This window comes from Cyanistes caeruleus, chromosome 3 (assembly GCF_971803275.1).
Source record: "Cyanistes caeruleus chromosome 3, bCyaCae1.hap1.1, whole genome shotgun sequence".
In the NCBI taxonomy this organism is placed as follows: Eukaryota; Metazoa; Chordata; class Aves; order Passeriformes; family Paridae; genus Cyanistes; species Cyanistes caeruleus.
The window spans coordinates 47956606-47970837 of NC_141703.1; the positions used below are offsets into that span (position 1 = coordinate 47956606).

A 14232-nucleotide genomic window follows, 5' to 3' on the forward strand; every position below is an offset into this window, starting at 1 on the left:
GTTCAGGAATGGATTTCACATGAACTCAAGCTATAAATATATTTTTTAAGCATCTCTAGATATCTTGCTTTTAAAAAGATATCTTTTGAAGAAAAACCCAACTTCAGCTCCTTTTCCTATTTGGAGAGATGTGCCCTTCTGTTTGTCCTTCTAAACACATTTCCAGTATCAGCTTACATCTGACACCAAGCTATACTCACCCACTCAGTTGAAACTGTCTGGGGCTTTTTACATTGCGGCTTTTTTGGTGGTGGGGGTTTTTTTGTTGTTTTTTTATTTTTTTTTTTAATTATTTTTGGTTTTTTAATGAAGACTGAAAGCTTTCTATTTATCTAACAGTCAGTCAAATGAGAAGCATCCCTATAGGATTTACTACTTTCTCTGTGTAATCTTCAACAAAGCAAGAAATCAGTTTTGCTCCCTTTTTTGTTGTTGCCGATTTAGAGGTATCATCGATTTTAGACAGCAAAGTATGTAGAAGTTTCTGACTGGGAACAAATACTGCTCTGTTATTTGCTCTCACTTGCACCTTATTTCATTCTGACATCAGTGAAATCATCCACAGAGAACATGTCCCTGCACAAGAGAAAGCACCATAAACGAGTCACAAACAGTTTAATAAGTGACTTCAAAACACGAGCTACACTCAGAAAATGTCTACCACCCTGTAGGAACCTCTGCGTTTCAGCTGATTATCTTTTAAAAATAACAAAATCAAGCATTTCCTCCTTAAAAGCAGGTTAAATGTCAACTTAAGGACAAATATATTCCCCCACCAAACGTTCTCATTTTCCACTCTGTTGACTCTCAGCATTATGGGGATGTTACTCCACTGAAGGTCTAGGTGGCTCTGAGCCAGCACAGCATGTGACAGGTCACCTGGGTGCTACATGTTCCCCTGTAAAGAACATTGATGCATGTACAGATAAAGTGTTGCCATTCTGAGCATACTTATCAGGGCTAGGGAAGGAAGAAAGCCTGAATTTCATGTATGTTTAATGTTTTGGGGTCATAAGTAGCTACACACATATCACTGCTACTGCTAAAAAAAGGAGACCAAGGAGCAATCCCTGGTTCAAGGTCAAATGACACCGAGAGATTGCATCCCATGCTGCTCACACACACTGCCTTGGAACAGAGGTGGCTGGAGAGACCTCACCCATGGAGCACAAAATACAGCTGTGGAACATACCAGCAATTCAGCAGGGTAGACAAGGGGGGCACCACCCTTAGCCTGGTCTCTCAGCCTTCATTTATCTTTTATTACCCTGATATCCAAAGAGGTGCCAAAACATCTGGTATTAAAGACCTAAAGCAGCCCTAGAATTTAAGCAGTTCAGGAGAACTGTCAAGCAATTCCGGTTCTTTAAAGGGTTCCTCAAGGGATGGGGAAGGCAGCATAAAGGATCTACTACAGTGTAAAAGTAAAACTTTCCCTCTTCAAGTTTCAAGCAATGATATATGAGGATAACAAGAGGTAAAATCAGGTAAACACAAATTATTTAGGATGTTTGATATGTTTACCTGAAAAGACAGGCCTTGAACCATCCTTTGTAGTGTTCCTCCCAGATTACCAGCACTGTTCCTTGGGGCTGTAAAAACAAATCCAAATTCATTTAGGCAATCCAGGTATTGTTACTCCCAATGAAGACAAGAGTGTGCAAGTCTTGAAGAGGCCCTTACACCAATTCTCTGAGCTCTTATGGCCGTAACCATAGACCAAATTATCTGAATTTCCTTCTGGGGGGGCTCAACTTCCCACCTCACAATGTAAAAAGCCTCTGACTACACTCTCAATTGAGTCATTTTAAGGGAATACTTGGAATTAGATAGGATACCACTCCTGGATGCAATGAATTAAGAATGCTGAATGCATTCAATTAAGTAGAAAACACTCCCCCTTCATCCTTGCTGTTTTCAGAGGGCAGAATTCAAGATAAGTAGGTTCAGATCCTGGATTTTGATTAGGTTGCTCTTGCTGTAGGTCAGTGTAATGCCTTCAGGTGTTATGAATCCAAGCCTTATTGCTGAGATCAGCAATTGTAATCCCTTTCAAATTTAGGGCAGCATTTCTTTGAAGCAAGTCTGAACTATAAATAATGTGGAAATCTCTCTGAACTTGATTATAATTTTTACTGCAAGAGCTATTGACAAGATGCTAACCATCTTTGGCTGGTCCATGGAGTTTTTCAAGAGTAGTCTCAAAACTGAAGCTGTTTATGTGTTTGTAATTACCTGACCCTTTTTTATCTGTAGTTTATATATAGACTTAGTTCATCCATGCTTTATTCCTAATCTTTAAAATGTAAATCCTACTCCTTGTATTTGAAACTGTCTTATCAGAGTAGAAACCTTAAAATGTTCTAAAGGATTTGGAGAACCACCCTGAAATACATGAGAAGAATCCATGTCACAGTTATTGGTGGTTATCAACATTTTTTACATAGATAGTCCATCTATAAATTCACAACCACTGTTATAGTCAAGTTTATAGAATTTCACTTTAAATCCTCTCATATAAGCAGGAGCAAAACCATGTGGAGTTTGTAGAATGGCCTGATTACATGAGAAAGTAGTCCAAAAAGAGCAACACAGAATCACTTAGCAAAGCAAGCTGTTGCCTGTGACAGTGATGTATGAGACATAGGTGATATATGTACTGGGTGGCTTTATCAGTAAATCACTGAGTTATTTACTTCCCTGAGGAACTGGGCCTGTCCCTGGAAGACACTGCACTGAGATGCACCAGTGGGGGATTAATATTGGCAAAACAGTCAATTTTGATTTGTTCACACAAAAGAATCATAAAATATATTTTGATAAATAACACGCCACAGACGTACTGTCTCTTCTAAGCACTAGTACTTTAAAAATGGTAGAATCTGGATCTCGCTCTTGTTTCCCTCATTAACGTGAAAGGAAAAATCTCCACAAAATTGGTTTTAAATATAGTATTTAGCCAACACATCCCTGGCAGGATGTGAACTGTTGCCCATTGAAAAATAAGAAAAATGCAGAGTATGTAGCTCAGAAACTGAAAATACATAATATTGCTTTTTTTTCTCCCTACTAAAGGTAGATGACAATCTCTGCAAGGAAGAACTGTGAGGCCATTGCAATTTTGAGTTTCTCCTATGGTCTTTTGCTATAGGGCCATCCACAGGGACTCTCAAGCACAGTGATGGACTGGGTGCTTCCCCAGATGCCCTCAGCTGGCAGAGCAGATATAAAACCAGCCACTGGTGCCTTACCCCTTCCCAAGCTCCTCCCAGGCAGGAGCACTGCCTGTGCTTTTTGCACCTGGGCTTCAGCACCCTGCCCTCAGATTCACTGCATGAATGTGCTGCATACACGGTTTGAGAGAGAGCTCAAAAGGCAATCCTGGTGCTCAGCCTGACACTGATGTAGAAGTCCTGTGCTTCCTTGTCTTGTAGCAACTTTTTTTTGTTTTTAACAAATCTGAGTTACAACCGTGTATGCTGAAACACTGCAGAATATGTACATGGCCAAAACTGCAAAATAAACAAAAAATAATCTATCATTGACACAAACACTTTAAATATGGCTACTTCCTACATCAAAAATAAGGGAAAAAGCTTAAGTGCTGTAAACAGTTGCTGTGCAGAAAACAGCTCAGCATTATAGAGTGTTACAGAAGTGCTTCTAACATTAACACCATTTTCAGAAAAGCTTTACACAAATAAAGAAAAATCAGACAGTAATTTTCAGAGTAATAAAAGCAGTGACAACTTTATCACTGCTAATGTGCAGAAAATGACTGTTGTGATGCACAGCATATTGTGGCAGAAGTGCAAACAAAATACTTTTTCCTCTTTAATTCCCCCACATCATGGTCATTCATTGGAATTACGCCACATTTCCAGTGCTATAGAGTGAATTTGCCTTATTCTGAGTTGGGGCTGCTATTCATAAATAGGTTTCTTTCCCTTCCATTATTATGGGAAAGCTTTGACGAATCTCATCCTAAAGCCTACACATGCCTAATTCTGAATGCAAATATTTCCAAATCAGAAGTGTGAAGTACAGTACTGACTTGGTCATGAAAATATAACTGGACATTAAGCGTGGCCTGACTCAAAGAGCAGTGGCCAGGAGTGCAATAGCCAAGGAGTATCTGGTTACAAGAAGCATTCCTTAAGGCTTTGTGTTTAAGGCCCAATAACATCTTGATTGTCATCCCAGACAATGAGGTGGAAAACATCCTCAGCAAGTTCATGAATGATCTCAAGACTGGAAGCACAGTCATTTTGCTGGAAGGCAGCATTCAGAGGGATCTCAACAGGCTAGAGAGAGGAGCCTAAGGAAATGTCACAAAATTCAGTAAACAAAACTCCTAAGTCCCATTCCTGTGTCAGAATAACTCCATGGATCTGTACATAGTGCTAGAAAGCGCTGCTAGAAAGTGGCTTTGCAAAAGATTACCTAGATTCTGGAAGAAAATGTGTTGATCATTTGTCAAGCACCGTGCTCTTGCAGAGATGTGGACTAAATGCATACTGAGATGTATTGACAAAATTATAGCCAGCAAGTCAAAAGACATGATTATTGCGCACCTTTAGACACCTCTCCGCCTGCACCTGGAGTAATCTTCAGCCTTGGACTTCCCAGTAAAAGAAAGATATTGGCATGTTGGCCCAAGTCGAGTGAGGGACCAGCAAGATAGCTGAAGGCTTGGAGATGATGTAAATACAAAGAGGAGGCCGAGACAGTTTACCCAGGCTGAGTGAGCACAGCCCCAAGCAGCCTGGTGTAGCTAAACTGCGTTGAGTGGGGACCAGAGCACCTCCTCCAACTTGGGTTACTCCACTGTTCTGTGAACAGAAACGAGAAGAGTATCATGAAAAATGTCATGACATATTCTAGACATAAAACCATAGTATATCCAGAAAATTCTTAAACCATGACATGTAAATTCCCTGGTTCCCCACATTTTAAACTTGAGAGGTGGTGGGTGAATTAGTGCCATCAGTTCCTTACAGTCCTTCTGCCCATGCAACTCTTAACACTGCCATTTTTTTCATTAGTCACTTTGAATTTCATTTAGAGAATGTTAATTGCATCAAAAACTTCAAAACAACTACAAAATTTCTTCTCTCTCTGAACAGAGACCTTCATGAATGCCAAACCAATCATTACAAAGTAAGATATTAAACTGCTATATACAGTAGTTCTGTTCTACTTGCTCTGACCTATTCAAATGTTATTTGCTTAAAGTATTTTTAATACCAAAAATTATCAGTAATTTCCAAGTCACAACAGCCATAGTCACCAAAATATCCTAGAAATGAAAATGTTTTGAAGGAGGTAGTCTTTATAGAACAATTATTTTATAAAGGGCTAAATATCACAAATATATGGCCTAATCCCAAACATTTTAATTCTAACTGCCACTGTTCATTTCTCCTCCAAGCTTCAACTCTTTTTAGAGATCGGAGCTACTTCTGCTTCTAGGAACAGTAGGAACATCATGCACTTTGCTTCTTCACATTATAGACAGTGGAAATCCACTCACACTCAACATATATAGATGTGAAATAATGTAAAAAAGATTAATGTATATCACACACACCTGAGCCAGAAGGACATAACAGATGAGGGACCTATAAAATGCTTTTTATGTATGGGCAATATTTGAGTAGGCAAAAATGTATGTCATTGCAACTGTTTCAAGGAGCAGAAGGGTAGGTACACGTATTGATAGTGACATAAAAGATGGAAAGTAAGATTGGTCAATGACACACAAGAGCTGAAAATTATAAAAATAGAAGAAAGGCATGGAGATTACCAGAAAAGTAATTAGAAAAAACAGGGAAAGAAAAATATAGTTGTTGTGGAAATAACAAAAATCAGAACAGGAAAGATCAGCGATAGATAGAACTTGCACTAAAAGCCATAATCATGGAAGATATTAAGCATTTGCATTAAAAAAAAATCTTCTGATGTAGCTAGAATAGTAGTATTCAGTTAAACAGTCCTGAAACTGGAAGCAGCATTTACAGTCATTTACATTTTAAAAGAAAAAAATAACACAAAAGGTCATAGGAAAGAGAATAAATTCCAAATGCTGTTTCACAACTTTGTGCAAAATAATAAAGTGAGATGCTTTTGATTGAATTTGAATTGACAGCAAAAAAATTCTCATTTACCGTTATTTGATGCTTCATTGAGTGACTTGTGGTTCGTTACTGGCTTTCTCAATTGATACATCTCTTTGCAGCCAAATAATGGATAAGTGACACATGCTATGAAATATGCATTTCACTAAGAAACTGCTTTCCACATCTTGAGAACCCTGGGTAGTATTTATGCTTGAAATTAAACCAAACACTAAGCATTGATTTTAATATGTTTAGATGAAATCAAATTGCCCTAACTGCGTTAACACTGTGGAGCATGCAGTAATCCATGTATTTTATAGGCTGATAAATCTGAAACTACAGTAAATGCATAATTATGCCATCAGTGATATCTGTTTCTGGTGCCTATTACTCAGATATCGTGCTATCTACAGCATTATGCATGAAAGTAACACCAAGGAAGCAATTCATTTTTTCTCACAAATTACTGAATCAGTTTAAATCAAAAATCAATGGCATTAATCAACTGCATTTGTAATTTCAAGAGACAGTCTTTTGCTTCCTTGCCTATGGAGTGCTGATCGACTTTGAGGAAACTTCCTACATTAAATATTTGGAAAACTGTGAGTTTGTTGAACCCCTGCTCATTCCAGTTCCTAATGCTGTTGTTTTCCCCATGCATATTAGCATGATTGTCTCAAGTCTCTTTCCATACTAGCCAGAGAAGCATTATTTTGTTAATTACCACTCCAGGACAAATATTTTAAGAAATCAAAACCTCAGACTGCATATTGCTCAGAAAAATACTGTTTTTAATACTCACAGAAAAAGTTCAGATATGTTAAAAAAAGAGAAAAAAGGAAGTGGGTAAGGTACAAAATGTGAAGAAAGATAGGCAACAGTGAGGAAAGGGAAACAAGAGAAAGGGAGTCACCAAGCCATCATTCCCAGAAAATTCCCTATAGGCAACTGCAGGGTTTGTATTTTACTTTTTCCTTCTGAAGCTGTTAGAATGATATTTTTTGATTCATTGAAAAATGAGGAGAAAATAGGAAATTATTTTGACAAATAGAAAAAAAAATAATTTCACAATCAAGTGAGGGGCATGGCAAGCAAAGGATGAGCAGAAGAAACTTCAGTCATCAAAATAGGGCTTTAGGGTGACCACCTCAACCACATGTACATAAATACAGGAGTGACTACAGGACAGCATCATGGGAGAAATCCCCAGGCCTTTTCTGGGACATCAGTACAACTGTGTGTTCCTGCAATATGTATACACAGTGTGCATAGCATGGGGAAAAAAACCAGAAAGAGCTGTGTGCAGTTGTAGAGTAACAATCTTATTGAAATACAGATATGTGGGATAGCACACACTGCTGCAGTACTGCAATGAATAAATAAAAGCTCTTTAGGTAGGGCCAGCTAGGGTGGCAGGGGTGTATGGAACAAGGAAAGCAAAAGCTTATCTGGAACTGAATCTGGCAGTGATATGAAAGGCAGCCAGAAGGGATTCAAAAGTAAGACCAGGAAAAATGAGGGCCCACTACTGACTGGGGCAGAGATGGGGAAAAGGGTGAGATACACAATACCTTCTATTTCTTTACTCTTTACTTATCTTTAGCAATCCCAGGGTCCCAAAGGCAGTGGGAAGATATGCAGTAAGAAAGACTTAGCATCGCTGGAGGAGGATCAGAGAACATTTAAACGAGCTGGACACCCAACTCCATCAGATTTGATGGGATACACCCGTGATGAAGTAGCTGATTAGCCTCTTAAAACAGGTCATGGAAGTCATGGGAGATTATTGACAACTAGGAGAAAGGTAGAATTTCTTCTAACCTCAGGAAGGAGGATTTAGGGAACAACAGGCTGATAAGATTCAAATCTTTCCTGTTAAAAGTAATGGAATCTACCTGGAAACTACTTCCAAAAACATGAAGAGCTGAAGGAAGATTTGGATTAATCAGCATAGAGGTATTTGAAGATGTATATCTCATGTTTGACCAAAAGCATATCCCTCCCTCCCTCCCTTTGTGTCTCTCTCTCTTTTTTCTTCATTCTCCCTGCTTTTCTTTGACATGAGGAACACATGCAGTGTTTGGAGGTGACCACCTCTCCTCATTATGGAGATGACATGATTATGCCTAGATGACAGTTTATCTAATTTTTACATAACTAACATGGTATTCCTCAGGTACAATACAGGAATCTGACAGCAAGTGCACATGCTGAAGTGCTTTTTTGGTCAGCAGAGAGAAATAGGCATTGGTATTCTGTGTTCATCTCATCTTGAAACAGATACATAGATTTGCTCAATCAAACTGCTCCATTGAAGAACTTTTATTTTATTTTCATAGTGATTGGTCAGATACAGAGGCATAAAATGCAAGTTTACACATTTTTAGATTTTTTTAATATATAAAACAATATTAAAAAAAAAAAGTCCATTTTTTTTCTTTCACTAAGCTGGTAAAACAGAAGTGTAGCTGAGTTATATCTGTTGAGAAACCCTTTTTACTGCAAGGTATTGGGGTGTTTTACTGTAACATAAGCTATACTGTCATAAAAACTGCTATATAACTGTAGTTGCTTGAAGAGGTTTGACATCACTCACTACCTCACCATAACTCAAACTACAAAACTTGAATACTGACAATGTTCAAATACACCAATACATATAACATTTAGTGCCAAGTTTGGTGATGAGATAAAAATCCGTAAGTTCACTGATTTATAACATGATTTGTTTGATATGTGCTTTCTGTAGAAGAGAGGTCATCTGCTGACATATGCTTTTGATTAGCACATTTCAGTTTTGTATCTGATACAGAGAGAACATATTATTAGTATAAACTAATTAATAAATAATTATTATTAATTATTAAGTAATATATCTCTTTCCTACTGTCTGCAGAGGGAACAAAGAATGATGCTTCTACCCTGTGTCCAGGAAGGCTCCTGAAGGAATGCAGGTGTCAGTCCATAACAAACTACTTTAGGCACCATAAAGCACCTAACCAGATAGGATTCTGAGCACCCAGAATTAACAGACTGTGATCATTTTCTGCACACTGTGTGGTGGTTCAGAGAACACAAGTTACAGAATTAATGTTTTACTGTCCAACTACTAAAGTAATTTTTTTCTAACTGGGACTAAGGTGGCTAATTATTTTTGAAAGTTAATAATAAGATGTTTCATGCTTAATTGCATTGTGACTGTGCCTACAAGAGACAGCTATTAATCAAGCTGTTATTATGTTCAGTGTGGTACAAAGATAACATAATAGGATAGCCCTGGTTCTCTTTTTGCAAATGACAGCAAATGGTATGACTTTTACCATTATTTCTAGAAATTCATGCCTGGATCAAATTAAATAGTTCTTCTATTTCTTTCTTCTTCTATGTGCTGCTTATGGTCCTTGCCGCATAATTTCATGCTGTGTTGTTCTTGATTCTGAAACAAAAACAAATATGAAGAACAGTTCCACAAGGAATGCTACTGTAATTCTTTACTCTATTGCTGGAATTAACGAGATTTTTTTAAGGGACAAAATTCTTTTTGTAAAACTGCTACTAAAATAAAAATATAAACAATTATTGAAAATATATAGTCACCAAAACCCCATTAAATTTATCTCTGAAACAGGTTTATTATTTCACTACATATTTGAATAAAGATTTGTCTTCTGTAGCTTTGGCACAAGAACAGATTTATTTAGTTTATAGAAACAATTATTTTTTCTCCATCATCTACCCAGAATACAATTGTTTAGGAGATATGCATGCTTTTTCAAATATTATTCTGGTAAAACCAACCTGTTCAAATATATTTAGATCTTTTAATAAATATATAGGCATCAGTATTTTTTATGATTAGTTAACAAAAGCTTCTAATTTATCGAGCTTTTTATTGTGCATCGCTGGAAACATGCAAGAGAGATGCCTCTACTGCTGCTCTCTTAGGTTATTTAGGGAAGATTCAGCAGTCTTAGGACTGACACAGCTAATACAGTGAAATACATGCAAACATAGCATCAGATTTAAGGGATGCCATCACCCTGAGCTTTTGGTAGCTTAGGAACACAAGACACTCCTCAAAGCTGGACATCTTACACTGGAAGAAGTGCGGTTACCAGTCCTGGGTTTGGTATGATGTTTCACACTCCTTTATGAAGCTATATCTGCATCATTTTCTCTCTCAGGTATTTCTCTGTCAGTGTCCACCAGAAAAGTTCAACACTGTTGGAACAAATTAATTTCACAAACGTGTGGTCATCTTTCTCACTATTTTAATTTTTGTTGTTAAAACCCAAGTCAGCTATGGACTACTAGAGCATGCAAATGAAAAGGGAAACACATTTTGCTGCTATACAGGATGTATGGGATTCAGTAGGTGTTTACTAGGATTATTCTGCTTTGCCCACCTATTTATGTAGGATTTCCTGGAGAGAGGGCAGGCTGTATAATGCACAGACAAAGCACACCAGGTAACTCAATGGGTCCTTGGCCCTGGGAGCAAAGGGAATCTTGCCATTGACTTTTCTAGGATGCAGGTGAGAACAGCTTATATTTGCATTCTTGCACACCTGATGGCAGTAAAAACAAGCTCATTTTTATGCCTTCCTTTAAAAATGTTTAAAAACCAGCTGAGGAAATGGCTCTTAACACAACTGCCAGCATATTTAACAACCTCAGCTTCTAATTCCTAGCTCTCAATTTGTTTTATCCAAAGTTTAGCAGAACTGGGAGTGCTTGGGTTAAACAGCTCCTGCACTGGAGAAACTCCCCTCTCTACCATTGCTCAGGAAGCACAGGGAATGCAAAGATGTCTCTTTGGCAGCTGGTTCGTTCAGTCTGCCAACCAAGCATGGAATGATTAGCAGTGCACTGCAGAATAGAAACTGGTAACTGTACCAGTGGTGCAGCAGCTACATCATCCACAATGACTGAAGAAAACACCCTAGGTTTAGATATCTTAGCCAGCTTCACACTTCATATACAGATTGCATTTACAATGTATGGAGAATTATATTTCCTACAATAATTTCTGACTTAAAGATCTTGACTCTTTTACAAGTTCAGCAGCTTTGTGTCACCTAAATTACATTACTCTTTAGTGTACCACTTTTTCCCTCTTGACAACTATCCCTCTAAATTCTTTTCCCTCACGTTCCTTACTCTCAGAACTTTTCTCTTTATTTTTCTGCTCTCCAATTTAAAACCACTGTCACTTCTCCAGCGGAAAGTGTCCCTGCCCACATCAAGGGTTTAGAATTAGATGATTTTTAAGGTCCCTCCCCTTCAACCCAAACCAATCTAATTCCATTACATTACTCATCTCCCAAATCAATTAACATAATTATTTACTGATTTAGTTATTATCATTAAGTTAATTTCTATTGTCTATTTTCTTGCTTCTACTCTACTTATGAAACTTGTGATTATTTTTCTTCCTTTTCTCCTCTTGTTTCAACTAGAAATTATATTCTCTAACTTCTCCTTCTCTAAATCCAGTCTTTCTGTCACACTTCAACACTCATTTCTTTAATTTCTCTTCATGATTTCTGAAATGCAGTTGTTCTACCTGATTCTGTCTTGTTATTTAGACAGGCATCTGACACACAAAATACAAGATTGTTTAGCAGTTCAATCTTCCATACTTCCTTTCTACTGAAAATTAATATAGTTAAGGGATTTAAATGAATTTTCCATACATGTTTTTTGCAGGTGTGGCTTTCTTATTTCCGGTAATAATTTGTCCTGTGCCTAATATGAATGGCAGATCTACAAAATATGGCAGTGTGAGACTGTTAACATTCTGTGACATATATTTCATTAGGAACAGGAGGTAGAAATAAAAGGTCTCACCTATTATTGTCATCTCCTTGAGGAAGTAAAAATCGGTTTGTGATAGAAAACTCTAAAATACTCAGATTGTACACAGCAGGTAGAAGAGATGTGCCTTTGCTTGAAGATATAATCCTGCTCTTTAAAAGTATTTAACATTTTCATAAGGCCTGGGCTGATTCCTAGCATATGATTCAGTCAGAATGTAGATAAATAGTTTCCAATTGCTGCTAAAAAATCTCCTAAGGTAAGTAATTCAATCATCTTTTTATAAAATAGCAATCATCTTAAACACCTCTTGAATGATGAATTTCCTTTGCACCCTGACTTGTATGGTAGGGAAACTCAGGCCTGTAAAATTATTGAATTTACTCACCACTATGTGTTTTGGAATCTCTACTATTTCTTTGGTTTTATGCTACAGTCCCTTTCTTTGACAAAATTTTCTTAGCACCTTCATTCAAAATATTTTAGATGGACAGTAAATCACTTTCTATTAATCAGATTACATAATTTCCAAGAAGAAGACTAATGGACAATGCTGTCCATCTTAGCCTTTTGAGGCAGGTATGAGAAGGTTGGAACATACCACTGACAACCTCAGTCTAGCACTGGAGAGTAGAATTGGCTAAGATTATACTTATATTAGAAAATGAAGACTGTGATTCAAGTGGTAGAGCAGAGCGGGTACCTGTATTCCAAACTCATCTTTTTCTTCCTTCCAAAACACCTACTAGTAACCATTCCTAAGTCTGTCTCCTGAATAGCACCCAGTCATCATCTAGCAGAGGGCTAGTTTGCACAGCTTCGAAATTACATGTATCAACCAGTGACTAATTGCAGGGCTCAGCCTATGCCAGTGTTTGAGCCTGCAATTTGGCCCTGTTCAATCTACTGGTGAAGATGTTTTTGACTGCATAAAACTAAAAGTGCAAACACCTCAATCTGCATCATGGAATGGAAGGGGAGCACAACTGGAACAGCTGGAGCATTCCCTAGCACAGAAAGGGAAAAAATAGCCTTACACCTCCCAGGGGAGTGAATAAGACATAAAACTTTTCTCCTTAGAGCTCACTCATCTCTGAAGATAGGCAGTGTGTGACTATAAGACTGACTGTGACTAATGGGCCATTAATTTTCATTTGCAAAATGAGACAATATGATACCATTTTTTACTGGGATGATAAAATGGAGAAGTTATTTATTACCTTGCCAGTAAGAAACTGGCTTATGCTATGGACAAATTATTTTGAATTGTCCTCTATATAGGTAATTGTGCACAAACAGTACAACTGGAGAGAAACAGAAATTAAGTAAGGTTACTTCTTAGAAAACATGGCATTTATAGGTTGCTACAGAATCTGTAAACTGTACAGCTTGATGGTACCAGAAGTAGTTTCCATGGAATGGAAGGCTATTCAAATGGAGAAGAGGTCAATATAATTCAAGCCTGGGCAAACAATGCTCAGAATCCTCATAAGCCGAGCTTTTCTTTAAACAAGAAAATTCTTTGTTTCTTCTGGTTAACTATGCATGACTGTTAACTTCTATGTGAACATGAAAGACTTCTTTATAGGTGTGTCTGCAGATGAGGATGCACATTCACAGCTGACATTGATAAGGATATAAGTTAAATTCAGACATATGTGTACATGGACAGGTATATTTCCAATTGTGCAAAAAAGGGAAGAGATTTCAAAATATTTTTTAAAGAAATTTAGTTATTTTTCATGTCTCAGGTGAGCTCATTAATAAATTAAAAACACCTTATAAAACTGGATTTTACATTCCACCTGAGTACTATAGAGGATGGAGAGATGAACATCATAAAAAGGGAATTTGATTTCCTGTTCTAACTGCACTGGTATCTTCAACACTAGTTTACCTTGGTCTTTTGGCTCTCTCCATAGCCCCCCTCAACAGAATGGGTGAGAAAACAGGATGAGAACCTCATGGATTGAGATAAAGGTAGGGAGATCACTTGCAAAGTACCTTAATGGGCATTACAGACTCAATTATGGAAAATAAAAATAAACATTGAGTTGGAAGATTAAAAAAAACCACCCTGCTCCTTTCCCCTCTTCCCAGGCTTAAGTTTTCACCTTCGTTCCCAACTGCTCCACTCCACCCACTCCAAGTAGGGTGATGGGGAAGGGGGATTGTGCTCAGTCCAAAACATCTTCTCTTTTCTTCCCCTTCCTCGCTCTGTTGCTCTGCTCCAGCTTGGGCCCTTCCTTTAGGCTACACTGCTTTGAGGACTGCTCCAGTCTGAGTACTTTCCATG

The 14232-nt window shown here is 37.6% G+C and overlaps 2 long non-coding RNA genes across 2 annotated transcripts; one reads left to right on the forward strand and one right to left on the reverse strand.

The window, feature by feature from the left end:
• Positions 1–475: 475 nt before the first annotated feature.
• LOC147654137 (uncharacterized) lies at positions 476–7778 on the reverse strand. Its single transcript, XR_015284522.1, has 4 exons — positions 7691–7778; positions 4575–4832; positions 1525–1592; positions 476–898 (listed from the first exon to the last, which is right to left on the reverse strand). It is a non-coding gene; the product is annotated as an uncharacterized LOC147654137 (long non-coding RNA).
• On the forward strand, positions 7723–9790 carry LOC147654138 (uncharacterized). Its single transcript, XR_015284519.1, has 2 exons — positions 7723–8075; positions 9016–9790. It is a non-coding gene; the product is annotated as an uncharacterized LOC147654138 (long non-coding RNA).
• The last annotated feature ends 4442 nt before the right edge of the window (positions 9791–14232 follow it).